The sequence below is a fragment of the Octopus sinensis genome, linkage group LG4, assembly GCF_006345805.1.
Source record: "Octopus sinensis linkage group LG4, ASM634580v1, whole genome shotgun sequence".
Classification (NCBI taxonomy): domain Eukaryota; kingdom Metazoa; phylum Mollusca; class Cephalopoda; order Octopoda; family Octopodidae; genus Octopus; species Octopus sinensis.
In genome coordinates this window covers 93,586,553-93,603,240 of record NC_043000.1, presented here as the reverse complement: position 1 = coordinate 93,603,240, position 16,688 = coordinate 93,586,553, and the positions used below count along the sequence as shown (strand labels likewise).

General features: G+C 32.2%; 1 protein-coding gene across 6 annotated transcripts in view; it reads right to left on the bottom strand.

Annotated features, from left to right (window-relative positions):
* LOC115211031 (myocyte-specific enhancer factor 2C) overlaps window positions 1–11,954 on the bottom strand; it is a 226,189-nt gene extending 214,235 nt beyond the window's left edge. For 5 of the 6 annotated variants that reach the window (XM_029779882.2, XM_029779884.2, XM_029779885.2 and 2 more), the window contains exon 1: window positions 618–653. The gene's annotated coding sequence lies outside the window, so the exon portion shown is untranslated. Of the gene's footprint in view, window positions 1–617; window positions 654–6,217; window positions 6,225–11,943 lie in introns of those variants that run through there. The other variant, XM_036502245.1, reaches the window with a different exon arrangement.
* Window positions 11,955–16,688: the final 4,734 nt, after the last annotated feature.

The following is a 16,688-nucleotide window of genomic DNA, read 5'->3' as shown; positions in this document are numbered from 1 at the left end:
TATATATATATACATGTATATATGACATGTATATATAATATATATATACACACATATATGTATATATATATACATGTATATATATATACATGTATATATATACATGTATAATATATATATATACACATATATATGTATATATATACATGTATATATATATATATATATATATACATATATATGTATAATATATATATATATATATACATATATATGTATATATATATTATATATATATATATATATATATATAGAGAGAGAGAGAGAGAGAGAAAGAGAGAGAAAGATAGATAAATGATAGATAGGTAGATAGATAGATAGATAGATAGATAGATAGATAGATAGATAGATAGATACTATAACAATGATCATGATGATGAGAATATATATAAAGTGGTTGAACTTAATATATCACAGTTTAAAAAAAAAAAGGAAGAGAAACAAAAATCCCCAAAAATCTATTTGGCAAAAGTAAAATGATATATAACAAAATTAAATCATGAAAAACTATGGATATTATATATATTATATATATATATATATATATATATATATATATATGGATATATCCATAGCTCTATATTTATTTATTTTTATATATGTAAAATCATACTTACAGACGTCAAATATTCCGAAGAAGGTTGCACTGATTACTACGACAAGAAGAAAAAAAGAGTAGACACTGAGAATATCTGCATGTTCAAAGCAGCGAGTCTGTCTATCATGCAATCTTTACAGCAAGCTGCACAAACTAATGTTTTGTGACTTTTTAAATTTCCTATGTCATGTTACTGCTACTGCTAGTATTATTATTATTATTATGATCATTATCATTATTATCATTATTATCATTATTATTATTATTATTATTATTATTATCATTATTATCATTATTAACATCATGGCTTTATATATACCATTAACTAATGACACAAGGACATTTGAGAACTTTTCCCCTAAAAAAACCTGTGGATTTCTGATTTTAACTCATGCTCATTAAATTCATCTCGAAAAATCCTTTAACTTCACTGATTTTATGAATTCCTACAGCAATTACTTGAGTAAATGTATACATACACATGCTCACTTATATATACATATTCATATATATGCATGTGTTTGTATATATATATATATGGTTAATGAGTTTTGGCTGATAACTGATGGTGGGTGAGAAAGCATGTTCACGTCTTGTGTGTTTTTTTTCCACGTGTTTCTTTACCATCCGCTTGTGCAAAGTTTTTCGCTGAAGAATGCAATGCACTGCCCAGAATCAAACCGAGAATTAATGACTGCAAGCCTAACACTCTAACCGTTAGACCAAGTGTCTTAACATTTCACATTCTACTAGTGCGCACCCTTTATTTAATTTAATCCTTTTGTTGATGCATTTCAATTGAAACACTACTTTCCTTGCAGTTCATTTTGAAAATAAAGAAAACGATAGTAAAATAAATTTGGTTGTAATGAAGTTGATGTTTAAAACATAAATTAACATGAAATTTTTAGTGGCAAGTTTTAATTCACATCAGTTTTCAAACAAGAAGCCTGTACCTTAGAACCAAGGCCAGTCTCAGGCGGTTCGGTTTGAAGAGGGTTAAAACTCCATTGTGCATTCTGGAGAGGACTTACACTCAATTTAAAGCCTTCGTCTCAGGCGACTGATAACAATATTTGCCAAAGATCAAAATTGAAATTTGTAGAATAGCGAAGTTGTATAACTTTGTTAAAATGGGGGGAAAAAAATATTAATTTTTAAAAGTATTTTAGTCCAATGTATTACCTTTTTATTTCAAAATAACTCAAGAATTTAAACAAAATTAAAAATGAAATCATTTGATGAGCATTTTACGTTACTGTGTCCCTTGATGAACAAGGAACAATCTTAAAGAAATAGGGCTGTAGAAATCTAAAACAGAGTCCAAGTGTCTTGAATATACCAATATACCAATCACTGAAGTAATTGTAAAGAACATACTACCATATAAGAAAGCAGATACTTTGAATATGTACATATGTTCATATATATGTATGTGCATATACATTTATATGTATATGTTTTTACTGATTCATAGAATGTATATTAAAAAACTATTTTACAAAATATAACTTTGATTTAAGATATTTTGAAGCAGAGGAATTCCTAAGTAGTTTGAACACATTTTGAAAGCCTAAACAAACCAGTTTCTTTCTTCATTTTGCATTTTCCTAGCTCACTTATTGTGTTGAAAGTGGAGTTTCTCCTGGAGTGTAATTTTGTGTCCATCTGTGCTTGTGCACACACACACACACATACACACACACATACATACACATATGCGCACACACACACAAAGCAAAACGTGAAGATTGTTCGAGAACTTAATCATCAAAAAAGGTGTTCACATTTAAGGCATAAGATGCTACCGGTTTCAGTTAAGAGAATATAGTCATGTAAATAGAAAGGGAGAAATGAAGTGAATTGAATTAGCAGACGGTAGCACAGCCTACTGTAAAATGATGCCTCAATGTTATGAATTTGTTGAACCTATGTTAGCATGGAAAAACAGATGTAGAATGAATGAATGAATGAATGAATGAGAAAGTGATATATGCAGATGGCATTTTCAGCTTCAATATTTCTCCTGAATACACTTTATATTTGCTTGTTATGCATGAGCATAATTTTGCATGTATTTATTATATATATACTCAGATGCTGTATCAATTCTGACAATACAAAGATATATCTTAATTCTTGTTGCAAAGCAAACAATCAATACTAGTCATTGAGTAATTACCTCCCTTTACATTTATTTTTTTTTTACCTTGGCACAAGTATATCTCACATTATCCAAAGTTCTATATCTCATGCCACAATCTTTCCAGTGAAAATGATAGAGTCATCACTCACTGTCCAAACTCCAGCAGAATAACTGTGAATATTTGCATAAAACCTATGGTAGCAAACATATTGGGAACTCATTCTTCCAGTATATATGAAATCTTGTGTGTGTGTGTGTATGCATGCACTTGTTTGCATATTTCTGAGTATATATATGTGTATGTCTATACATGGATATGCATAGATATCTGTACATCTCTCTCTCTCTACATACATACATATATATATATCCATACATGTGTGTGTGTGTGTGTGTGTGCGTGTGTATGTTTATATATATATATAGGCAAATAGATAGATAGATATGCATAAGTATATATGTGTGTGTGTATATATATATATATATATATATGTGTGTGTGTGTGTGTATATATATATATATGTTTATACATGTGTCCTATAATATATATATATACATACACACAGATATATATATATATATATAATATATATATATATATATATATATATATATGTATATATATGTATGTATGTGTATATATATGTATATGGTGGTCATTATTTCGAAATGTCACTAGCATGTACGAGCCCAGTGGGATGCAAACATAGCGTTTGAATGATAATCTTTGCTCCCATTGTTAATGTTATTATTGCTGCTAATACATTACAGCCAATGATAACCTTTTGCTGAAATAAGTTCATTCACAAACTTGTTTCAGTAAAAGGTTGATGTCATTTCTTTCTCCCTTACAGTAATATACTCCATGAGAAATATTTGCATATGAATATCTCATTTTTTTTTCTTCCCGCCTACATACATTTAACTTGTCTATAGTTGACACTAATAATAATAATAATAATAGTAATAATAATAATGATGATGATAATAATCATGCTTAGCGGTATTTCGTCTGCCTTAGCGGCATTTCTGAGTTCAAATTCCACTGAGGTTGACTTTGCCTTTCATCCTTTCAGGGTCGATGAGATAAGTACCAGTTGAACACTGAGGTTGATATAATCGACCAGACTCCTCCCCACAAATTATTATCATCATCATTATAATATTAAGGTACAAGCTGACAGAATCATTAGCAAATCTGGAAAAATGTTTCACAGCATTCCATCCATCTGCATGGTCTGTGTTCAAATTCCACCAAGGTCAAATTTGCCTTCCATCCTTTTTAAGTCGATAATTTAAGTACCAGTGAAACACTGGGGTTCAATGTAATTGATTTGTCCCCTCCCTGCAAAATTTCAGGCCTTGTGCCTTTAGTAGAAAGGATTATTATAATTATTGTTGAGTAGAGAGCAGTGCATGCCATCAAAGTCACACTGAGGTAAAATATGCAAAGCCCTGTATAGCCAGCATGACAACCCATCTGAGAAGGGTACATGAGGCACATGCATCACAACCATATGTGCACAACGTGGTGATCTCATATCAAGATAAACAGTGCACGACCTTGCAGGTGGAGCCCAGTTAGAATTTTCTTCAGGTCAAGCAGCCCATTCTGTTCTAAAGGTCCCTGAATAAGGGTCGTTTTTCGTTTCCAGAAAAAAATTATTCAAACCTCAAAGAATTTCTCTCAACACATGGCTATGATGCTCCCCCACTACATCTGATCATGATCAGAAATGCACATATCGTCAGCTACTAAGGGACATGCTCATCTGGGTAAGGTCACAAGCAAATCTGTGGTATTGAGCAGAATATTTGTTGCATACCATCTTTTATACCAAGACAAAACATGTACATGACAATACTTCCAATCAGTTAAGGTGAGAAACCATGAAAGTCAGTACCTAGTACTGCATCAGTGAATTTACTGTTATTATTATTATTATTATTATTATTAGTATTATCATATTATCATATTATTATCATTATCATATTATTATTATCATATTATTATTATTATTATTATTATTATCATATTATTATTATCATTATCATCATATTATTATTATTATTATTATTATTTAGTGCTGGTGCCACAAAAAAAAAAGCACTGATGATGGTGCCACATAAATAGCAGCTTGTACACTCTGTAAAGTGGTTGGCATTAGGAAGGGCATCCAGCTGTAGAAATCAAGTGAAAACAGACTATGGAAACTCGTGTGGCTCCTGGCCTTGTCAGTTGCTTTCAAGCATCCAACCCATGCCAGCATGGAAACCAGACATTAAATGATGATGATGATGATTATTACTATTATTCCATGGAATACGAATAAGTTTCTAGCGAGACAAAACTGCAAGAGCAATTATAACTTCTCAGTCAGATCCGCTTTATTTTATTGTGAATGCCCCTCAGGGAGATGAACAAACAGCTGATCTTCCCCCCTGAAAAAAAAACAAACTGAAACAAAACAAAACAAAAAAACACATCCCACTCTAATGCTGACATAAACTGTTTTTCCCCGGTTGTATGTTGGAAAACATTCAAAAGCCTCAGCTGGAGTTTTGAAATGTTTGGATATTATTTAATTTCGTTTGAAAATTCAATGTAAACCTAATTTGATATGGTTTATTTGAAACATAAAAGATGAGGTGAAATTCCGGTATAAAAAAACATAATGCTAGTTTTAGCACCTGTTGATCACCAAATGCCTTTTTAATTAGTTTTATCTCTCTTTACTTTCTGTTTTACACTCATCTCTTTCTTTCTCTCTCTCTCCCTCACTCCCCATCTCTCATACTCTTTCTTTTTCTCTATCACACTCTCTTTACTTTGCTACTCTCTGTCTTTCTATCACCAATTCTATCGTCAGTCTAAACTAAATGAATCTCAAAGTCAATGAGAAGAGGAGAGAGTGAGAGTGAGAGGGAGAGGGAGAGAGAGGGAGACAGAAAGGGAGAGAAAGAGGGAGAGAGAGGGGAAGATAGATAGAGAGAGAGGTGGGAGAGCTTCAACAGAGTAACATGACCTTCTATACATAATAAAGAAATTTTTCCTCACATGAATCTTACTATCTTCTATATTAATAAATGCAGAATTCTGCTTGTCCATCTGTCCAGGACACCAGTATTTCAGTCTATATTTGCTCTACATAGACATATTATACCATTTTGGAATCAGGATGATCCAGGGGATTGAAAATTTGCCCTTCATTTTGTTCTTGAACTTCCAGTTTTGGGATCAGGTCTAACTGCTGATCTGCTATATATACTAACAGTTGAAAAATTCAAATTTTAAAAGAACTCAGAAAATTTGTGAACTAACAAGTTTTTCATTTAAAGTGAATTTAAAGTAATACAATATTGGTAGGATACCAATAAATGCTTTATTATTATTGCCCTCCATAGTTTTGGACTGCAGGCGGCCCTATTAGCCCTTCACAGGAACTAGCTTAAAAGTCACACTATGTGTGGACTTTTGAGCTAGTATAAAATAAGACACATTGAATAATGTACTCCTAGACTCAATCTTCTTGAAAAGACAAAAGCTTTATGAGGTATAGATGATAGATGAATAAAGCTTGAAAGCCCTGCATCATGGGTCTAACTGAATCAAGTTTGACCTTAGGTTAAATAACAGAAAGTGAAAATCTTCATACTCCCATGTATCATGTTGAGAATGGTTTGGAGAGAAGTAAATATCATGTAACAGTAATTACTAGAGCAAAAGTTTGGTTGCCTCTCCACCTCCATCTCCACCCCACCCCACTCCACCCTACAAAACCAGCTTTCAACAACAGAATTATTACAGAAACAAAACACAACAAAACATCTCTCATTCTCTACATGTAAACACACAGACACACACTACATCAGTATGACATGTCCACAGTAACATGTCCAAACATATCTTTAAATGTTGACCTAATATATATATATATATATATATATATATATGTATACATATATAAATATGTGTGTGTGTATATATATATATATATAAATATGCGTGTGTGTATATATATATATATATAAATATGTGTGTGTGTATATATATATATATATAAATATGTGTGTGTGTATATATATATATATATAAATATGTGTGTGTATATATATATATATATATATATATATATATATATATATATATATATATATATGTATATACATATGTGTGTGCATATATATATATTCCAATTGTTTGTATGAAACAAATACAGCAGTTGTCTGAAACAGCAAAATGAAATCAAAGAATTTCCAACAATGGATATGGATATATATATATATATATTATATATATATATATAAATACATACACACACACTTAGATATTAGGGCCTCATGTTTTATATTACCTTAAACACTTGTACATCAATAGCGCATTCTGACCCAGATGTGAAGAAGGACATCTTCGGGGTCTTTGGGGGAAGGCAAAAATATAGGAATAAACCCAAATATACAAACAAAGTCACTGTCACCACTCTTCTTGCAAAAATGACAATAAATATGTACTCTTTAAAAAGCATTGGGTAATCTTTCAGTTTAAAGTAAAATTGTTTTTTATTGTAACTCAGCATAAAAACAAACATTAATATATAGATATATTTTTATATGTAAACATGCACACACACACACACCACACACACACACACACACACACAAAGACATAGTCGGTTATGTTCGGGTCACTGTTTAAAATCTTACATGCTTAAAATTTTATCTGATGATGGTGGATTATTTATTATGATGTAATCATTTTATGGCTGCATTAAATAAGTAAAACACTGTCGAAACAGCTGTTGTAAATTTTAAATGCCACTTGTGTTTACTTCATATATATATATATATATATATATATGTATATATATATATATATATGTATAAATATATGTTTCTGTATATATACATATATGTATATTTTTTTTTAAAAATCTTATCTAGTTTCAGCTCACGAGCTGTGGCCATGCTGGGGCACCGCCATTTGGTGATGCTATATGATTTTACTTCACGAATGCTTTTTAGCAACTGCCATTTGGTGCATGAGAGAGTTCAATGCAGCTGCCCTCATCTGCACTTCCTGCCGTGAAGTTGGTTCATTCGGGACACCTGACAGGAAGAGATCAGTCCTACTTTAAAGACATCCGCATACACACACACACACACATATATATATATATATATATATATATATATGTATATATATATAATATGTATATATATATAATATATATATATGTATATATGTATATTATATATATATATATATGTATATATATATATGTATATATATATATGCATACATATATATATATATATACAAGTTTCTTTGCTATAGACCTGGGCCAACTGAAACCTCATGAATAGAACTGGTAGACAGAAGCTGAAAGAAGCCTCTATGTGTATGTATATGTGCATGTGTGTACATGTGTGTGTGAGTATTTACTCTTGCACTTCTCAAAAAATTGCTAGGTACAAGCAGTGACATTGTGGTCATTTTCCTCAGTCAATAAATAGTTTGTTAGCTTTGTGTCTTTGAAGGTGTGTGAAATATTAGATCCCTTAACCTCCAGCTTGTAAAAATTTATAAGGGTTAGTAATACAAAGGGTCTTACAGCTCTATGAAAATACATGCCTTAATATATTTATGTAACCACACATAATTGGGAAAAAAATGAAAATGAATGAAAAAACAAATGGTTATACAAACATTGTATATACATAGATACATATATATGTATGTGTGTGCATATATATATATATATATATGTATGTGTATATATATATATATACATATACACACACACACATACCTATGCATATATATATATATATATGAATGTATGTATGAATGTGTTTGTGTGTGTACTGATATATATATATATATATATATATATCTTCAAACACTGAAAGGGAAGAATAAAATGAGCAAGGCAGCTAGCTAGACAGAAAAATCAACCACCTATCTTTTGAATTACTGCCAATTTTTCAAGAAAAACTACAATAACAAAATTGCGAAGAACTGGCTAATATCGTTTGGAGGTCCAGTAGCTTGACTGCTCAAAGCAATCAGCAGAAAGATATTGAGTGAGTGCAATACCAATTATGTTCAATCGTTAATTTGATTGTAAACAGTTAGATATAATTGATTTATAAGTTAATTTGGGGGAGAATTTTTTTTTTTTTTATTCTTTGCATAGTGTGTTTTGTTTGTTTGCTTGCTGAACACATGTAGCTTGTCTGTTGTTGTTTATTTATTTATTTTTTTTCATATATAAGGTACGAAACTAAAGAAACATTTTTCTTCTTTTTTTTTGTTTTGTAGCTTTCATGAAATGAAAAACAAATGATTTGGAAAAAGGAATATTATGATGCAGAAGATGGTAATGATGATGATAAGGAGGATGATAATGATGATGATGATGATGAAGTGGATCTTGATAATGATGATGATTGATGATGATGATGATGATGAGTGGGAGGAGGAGGTGGAAGAGAAGGATGGAGAAGAGGATATTCATGATGATGATGATGATGAGTAGGAGGAAGAAGTAGAAGAGAACAACAATGATGATGATGATGATGGCAATGATGAAGTGGAGGGTATAAAGATGAGGAAGAGAAGGATGGTGATCATGATGATGATAATTAGGAGGAGAAGGAGGAGGGGTAGGCAAATTTATAGTAATGTTAATGATAGTGATGCGGATAATGAGGAGAATGGTAGAAAGAAGCATCTGTATGAATGATGCAAACTCTTATTTTGTCTTACCATTAATGAAGAGGTGTTAGAATTGGATGCTAGGCACTAGCTCCAGCATTTGGCCCTCATAAGAGGAGGGATTGGTAAAAAAACCAAACTTGCTATCTTCTGCTTGGTTTTGTGCCTATCTTCACTTATGGTCATGAATATAGTGTAACGACTGTATTTTGAATACAAGTGACCAAAATAGGGTTACTCTGAAGAATCTCTGGAGGAACATTATTTGGCAGCAAGCATATCTTGGAGATGAGGGAGTCTCCCTAGAGTGAGCTGCTACTTCTCCTTGTTGAGGAGTCACAGCTCCAGTACTACAGATATGATTAGAACATCACAGTAAACAGGTAGCTTTATGGCTTTAAGGCTTCTTCAAGCCAAGACAATTGAGAGGAGACCTAATAGTAGACCAAGACGGTTGGATGATATCCATAGACTTAGTTGGTCATGCTTGATAATCCACCAATAAGTTTAATGATGATTGTTCTTGAAAGGACCCTATCACAGGGGTGCCAGAGGACTCTACCCACCATGATCCTCACAGGAATAGTAGTGGAGAAGATGGATGAATGAATGGATTAATGATGAGGATGGTTAGGGGAACTAAAGACTTTCCTCAAATTATTAGATGGAGGTCTATTCTTTGTCAAATTGAGATCCACACAATAGAGATGCCTCTCATTGTTAAGAAGAGAAAGAAAAAGACAAAGAGAGGTATGAGATAATTCTGGTGTGCATTCAATCCTAATATTGGATATTGGCAAACATGAGGACCACTACGGAACCAGACAATTTACTAGAAACAGTAACCAAACCTCTCTTAACTATTCCTTGTGGAGGAGTAGACAAAAACAGAGAGAGATGACAGATAAAATCTGGATGTATGAAATTATACTAAATATCACCATGACAGTGCCAGAACCACAACAGTGCCAGGACCATAACACCGCTCTAAGACACAAGGAATTTTACTAGGTTTGTATTTTTTGTTGCTATTATTATTACTTTATCTTGCTTAGGAATAGGTGAGGATTAGAGAAAGGACAGACACTTAGCAATAGAAAGCCCTGACACTGAACATATCCATGTCTGATTCTTACAAGCATGGAGAAGGAGCTGCTAAAATGCAGATGATGATGATAATGGAGATGATGATGAGGAGGAGGTTAACTATAAATGAATGACTCAATCCTTCTATCCTCGTAGCTGAGTCTTCATGCTATGTTCTGTATTGTAAAAAAAAAACAAAAAAAAAACAGTGTATTTATTGTGTTGTAATATTTATATTGTTGTTTTCCTTGTATCTTTTAAAGAATGATTAAGCAATTGACATTTTGTCACTATCATCATTACCATTCCTATGATCATTCATTGAGAAAAATGCAAACAAAAAGAAATAAGGACATGCATATCTATATCTATGTGTGTGTGTGTGTGTGTGTGTGTATGAGAGAGAGAGAGCGAGAGAGAGATCATAGATGCACATATCAGCAAGCCTTTGCAGTGAACAGTATATTGGAAGTATGTGGTGTGTATATGTGAATGCATGCGTATGTGTGAACACTGAAAACGTAGTTTTACTTTTCATCTATCTGAGTATACATACACGTTTGTGCGTGAAGGTGTGTGTGCATGGCACACATGCATGTGTATGTGTGAGGATATTTGGATATACATACATACATATATATATATATATACACACACACACATACATATATATATATATATACATATACATATATGATATATATATGTATATGTATATATATATATGTATATATGTGTATGTGTATGCATATATTTCACTCAAATGTAGACAGGATATATTGACTGATAAATGCATTAAATCAAAGGGCTCAAAACAATACAGACATTATAAATATACATGCACACACACACACACATGCGTGCACACGTGCACACACACACACACACACACACACATATGCAAAGCTTCTCTGTCTGTATAGATCAACTTGTAAACAGACTTCTCCTCTTATGTCAACATCTTGGTTTTTCCTTTCTGTCTGTCAGCTAGGATTTTATATTTTATTTCATTTGTTTTTTGGGTTTTTTTTATATTTGTTTTTCATTTTGTTCCTTCTTGCCTTCCTTCCCCTCACCCTCTTTTCTCACCTCCCCTTCCTTGAAATGAATTTCTTAATTTTAAGTTAAAATTCTTCATACATATATATTGTATATATATATATATGTATGTATGTATGTATATACACATAGACTGACAAACACACACACAGACTTTATTTTTAAAATCTGTTTTTTCTTATCAATTGTTTTTCTAAATTATACATTTAGTTTTTCCCTTTTTCATTTCCAGCATATTGATTTTTTCTCTCCTCCTCTCTTTCTTCATCAATCTCTGTATTTTCATCTTTCTCTCTCTTTCTCCTTTTGTCTCTTTTTTTCCCTTCTTTATTGTACTTAAGACAAATTTACAACTTTTATAAATAAATAAATAAATAATAAATGGATGAAAACAAAAGAAAAAAAGAACTAATAACAAATTGTATTCTGATATGGAAAACAATCAGAAAAAGAAAATATCTAAGATTTAAGCTGTTTATTTTATTGTCATTTTTATTTTATAGTATTATCATCATCATCATTGTTATTATTATTATTATTATTATTATTATTATTATTATTATTATTGTTATCACTATTGTTATCATAATTTTTCTTTTATGATTTAATGTTCACCTTCCTTTGTCAACAACAAAGAAAGGAACTGTCTGTACCAACTGTTGAATCTCTAGAATTAAAGACAAAAAAAATATCTTCCTAATGGTGAGGTGACACAAGAAAGTTCTCTTTTAACAACAAAAACAACAACAACAACACACAGACATGGCCGGTCGCTTCACATATCAAGAATATGCTCTTGCGCTTACTACGCCCACCCCACCTTGCATATCAACAACACATCAGCCAACCTAAAGCACTCCAGCTCGCTACAAACGTTTAAGCTTTATGATCTCTGTTGACGTATCATAGCAAACTCACATCATCATCATCATCATCATTTAACATATGCGATGAGCAAGCCATCAGCAAGACAACACCTGCTCATGTCCCTCTTTCTTACTTCCAGATACTCAGTTGCAAGGTTTTGTCTTGCAGGTTCTTGGCGACCTCATTGGTGTTGGTGCTATGAAAAAAGCATCCAGTACATGCTATGAAGCGATTAATATTAGAAAGGGCTTACAGCTGTAGAAACCAGTGGTGCATGGTGGTTGTTGTATTCAGTGTGCTGCCACACCCAATGCCACCAAATTTCAAGCAGGGGTATAACAAAAGTTTTCCATTAAGATTTGTGATTTAATTAATGAGTAAGGTTAATATTTATAATGAATTTGCCATTTTTGATGGGTGTGCAGTACATACCTAGAACACCTTGAATATACGCCCCTGGTAGAAACCTCATGCCTAAGTAGAGATTAGATTTCAGTGAAGCCCTCTGGCACATATGTTCGTGTTGAACCATTCAAACCATGCCAGTATAGAAGAAGGTACATTAAAATATGATGATGATGATGATGATGAGAAGGAGGATGATCCATGGTCAGCATTAGTAAAAGCATCCAGCTGTAGAAACCATATCAATGCTGGTTTCTATGTTGGAACCTAACACAGCTCTCTAGCCCATTAGATCCTGTTGGACCATCTAACGTATGCAGCATGGAAAATGGATGTCAAATAGTGATCATGGTGATGATTTAGATACACACACACACACACACACACACACACACACACATATAAATATAGATAGATAGATAGATAGACATACACATATGTGTGTATATATATATATGCACACGCATATACAAGTGTATATATATCATCATAATCATCATTTAATGTCTGTTTTCCATGCTGGCATGAGTTAGTCGGTCAGGCTGGAACTAGTAAGCTGGAGAGCTGCACCAGACTTCAGTCTGATTTAACTTAGTTTCAACAGCAGGATGCCCATATATATATAAATACACACACACACATACATATATATGTATATATATATCTTTCTAAACAAGGATGGCACAGAACAGCAATGAAAAGTATTTTATAACCCTCAGTGGTCACTGGTGACTGCTCAGCTGTTGATGGTGGCATTGGAACAATTTTATTTGTTTGATGATGATGATGATAATTGTAGTAGTTCTTATGATGATAGTATAAGCAGCAGCAGTAGTAGTAGTAGTAGTAGTTGTTGTTGTTATTGTTGTTGTCGTGGCAGTGGTGGTCTTATTTCTGATTAGAATAAAATTCCATGAAATGGTTGAATGAAGAAAGTATTTTGATAACTAATTCCTGTATCAATTACAGCATTTTTTGTTTTTGTTTTAATTCTTATTTTTCTCCTGTAGATTTGTGTTCTTTCTCGAAAGGATCTAATTCAACACAACTCAGAGATTTGTTATGCTTGTGAAAAAATTACCTGCAACCAATTAACCTTCTAGATATCTCATTGGTTTCATTTGATTTGATTTGATAGACTAGAAACTGTGCAGATAGATAAGCTTTAGACCTTTGAATTCCTGGGATTCAAAATCCATTAACATTTTAACATTGATGACATTTCTGTATGATTTTTCCCACAAACACACATATGCAATGGGCAGTTTCCATCTACCAAATTTCATTCAGAAAGCATCGCATCCATCAATCATGCACTGAAGCCACATGGTTATGAAGTTAAACTCTTTAAGCTTAAAGCCTTGCTTATAGCTAATATATATATACACATAGACACATAACTATATATATATATATATATATATAGGAAGGGCATCCAGCCGTAGAGACTATGCTAAAACAGACACGGAGCCTGAACAGCCCTTCAGCTGGTCTGGTCAGCTCCTGTAAAATCATCCAACTTATGCCAGCATGGAAAGCAGACGTAAAATGATGATGACACATACATATATAAGGAGGTGCTGAAAAGTTTCTGGCTTTAAGGGTATCAGAAAACGCCTGGCTGGAGGCCCAGCCTTCCACGTTCTTTTACTAGGCTTACAAAAACCTGAGGGACCACTGCAATAAGTGTGTAAACTGAGAGGGGAATATGTTCAATAAAATCGTAATTTACTGATCCACCTGCTTTTTTTTTTTAACCCAAAGCCTAAACCTTTCAGTGCCCCCTCATACATACATGTATATGTGTGTATATGGCAGTGTAGTTATGAAATTCTACCTGAAGCATGTGGCTAGGATTCTTTTCAGCTTGTAGATGCTGTCAACTGGTGTCCTGTCCTAAAGTTGCAAATCAATCACTACGTTTCAAGTGAAATAAATAAACAAGAAATAAAGGAACCTTGCATATGCATGAGTAAGCTCGTATTTTTTCTCATCATTGCATGTGTTTGCTGATTGTAAACAAAAGGTTTTTGTTTCTGATGGTGTCACTTGTTTCCAGTTCACCACATAACCATGCCTGCGCTCTTTGTCCTAATACAATAAGGATTTATTCCCTTGTTTGAAAACTGATGAGAGCCGATGTCAGGAAGGGCATCTGGCCATAGACAGCTCTGCCCCAATATAGTCCTGCCTAACCCTTGCAAGCATGGACAAATAGACACTAAAATGATGATGATGAATATATATATATATATATATATATATATATAGTTAATTCAAACATGAAAACACAAAGAGAAAACACAACAACACAAGGACGTGGAACAAGTATAGTGTTATTGGCTGCTCAGGATATATATATATATATATAAATATATATATATTATCGTTTAAATGTTTCAGTTGCTAGACTGTGGCCAAACTATGTCACCAAATTTTTAGTGAAATGAATTAACAGTACTTCATTGATACTTTTTGCTGAACTGCTAAGTTACGAGAACATAAACACACCAACCTGAAACTATGTGGTTAGGAAGCAAGCTTCTTACACACACACACACTCATATACGTATGTAACATTAATAACAGTACAAATGAAACAAATACATTTCATGGTACATATTTTTCAATAAGTGTCTGCAAGTTTTTGTGGCAATTTAAGTTTTATAATTTGAAACAATATCTTTAACGGTCTGTAACACAATGTGCATATGTACTTCTCTCTCAAAGTACATGTTTATATATATATATATATATAAGTACATATTTATATATATGTATATGTACTTATGCTTGAGTTTGTGAATGAATATTTAGTATATCTATTTATTTAAGCCTAATGAAGAAATCCAGAAACAATTTAAAAGGTGAGAGATCAATGAAGGTCAAAGTGCAACAATACACTATTTTTTCCATCCTCCACCAGTGCCAGACACGCCGCAAAGATGAAAATGGACTTGGAAAATTGATGGAATTTTTACTCATCACTTAACTTTCTCCCGTAAAATAAAATTTAAAACAAAAACGCAAAAATAAAGATATAAAAACAATACTGCAAAAATACTTTTATCTATCTATCTACATATGTGTGTGTGTGTGTGTGTGTGTGTGTTGTGTGTGTGTAGGTACACACACACACACACATATATATATATATATATATATATATACCTAAAAATTCTAATGTTTTCCAGAAAAGAACAAAGCAGAGTGATTCACATTCTCCAAATACAGTCAATCAGAAGTACAGTGAAAATTTGTAAAAACATTCCAGGGATTCTCCCTTCAAGATTCTTAGACTGATCACATGAATACAGCTACATATACATACAGAGTATACACACAAGCATGGACATAAACAGTAACGAAGTCCACAAGCACTTTGTGTACAGTACATAAGGTGACATACACATACACTACATGAGTGCGAGTTTGAATAATGTATGCATATATATATATATATATATATATATATATATATATATATATATATATATATACATACAGATCTATCTATCTATCTACCTACCTATCTATACATACGTATAGACATACATAGATATATATGAGTAAATATTTGAATGAATATTCAATAATATATTATTATCATTAGCAGTAAATATATAAATAATAAACAATAATAATAACAACAATAATATTAGTGGCCAGCAAGCAATAATGCCATTAATTGGCTAACCAATAAAATTTTCTAATTAATAAATAATTAAAATAGAGGATACATGAAGTACCAGCTTGCTAGAAATAAGAGCTAAAATACTCAAACAAGCGACCAAACTCACTGAAAAACC